This window comes from Octopus bimaculoides, chromosome 1 (assembly GCF_001194135.2).
Source record: "Octopus bimaculoides isolate UCB-OBI-ISO-001 chromosome 1, ASM119413v2, whole genome shotgun sequence".
In the NCBI taxonomy this organism is placed as follows: Eukaryota; Metazoa; Mollusca; class Cephalopoda; order Octopoda; family Octopodidae; genus Octopus; species Octopus bimaculoides.
This window is the reverse complement of record NC_068981.1, coordinates 78,986,222-78,986,718: the sequence shown is the minus strand read 5'-3', so window position 1 is coordinate 78,986,718 and position 497 is coordinate 78,986,222. Positions and strand designations below refer to the sequence as shown.

At 31.8% G+C, this 497-nt stretch overlaps 1 long non-coding RNA gene across 1 annotated transcript in view; it reads right to left on the bottom strand.

Annotated features, from left to right (window-relative positions):
• Positions 1-214, bottom strand: part of LOC128247651 (uncharacterized) — a 41,978-nt gene extending 41,764 nt beyond the window's left edge. The window contains exon 1 of the long non-coding RNA XR_008264022.1: positions 54-214. This is a non-coding gene — a long non-coding RNA (uncharacterized LOC128247651). The remainder of the gene's footprint in view (positions 1-53) is intronic.
• Positions 215-497: the final 283 nt, after the last annotated feature.

Below are 497 nucleotides of genomic sequence, written 5' to 3'. Positions count from 1 at the left end.
ACAGTTTGTGGAAGTGGAAATAAAAAAGAGTAAGCTATATGAGTCACACATACCTTACTGTTTTTTTATTTGTCCGTTGTTCTCTCTCTCTCTCTTTTTAATTTATTCTTTTACATTTATGCCTTCTCCTGATACTCTTTAATTATGTCCTTTTCTGTTTATACAATTTGCTTGTTTATGTTAAATTTTCTATATATTCTCACATTCTCACCATCTTATTCTCATATATAGATTTTTCAAGTACACTCATACACATACACTCACACACACGCACACACACACACACACTTACAATAAAGGTTGACTGTAGCTTTGAGGTTTCCCTAGAGAGGCTTCTCAAATAGTAATTTGTGAAATACTTATTTAAGAAGTACTAGATTTAGGGGTAAGGAAGTAGTAGTAGTAGTAGCAGAAATGTGGCTGGGATTGGTCAAAGTATTAAGTTATAATTGACTAAATTAGCTTGTATAAAAAATCCATTATGTGCAACAAAAGCA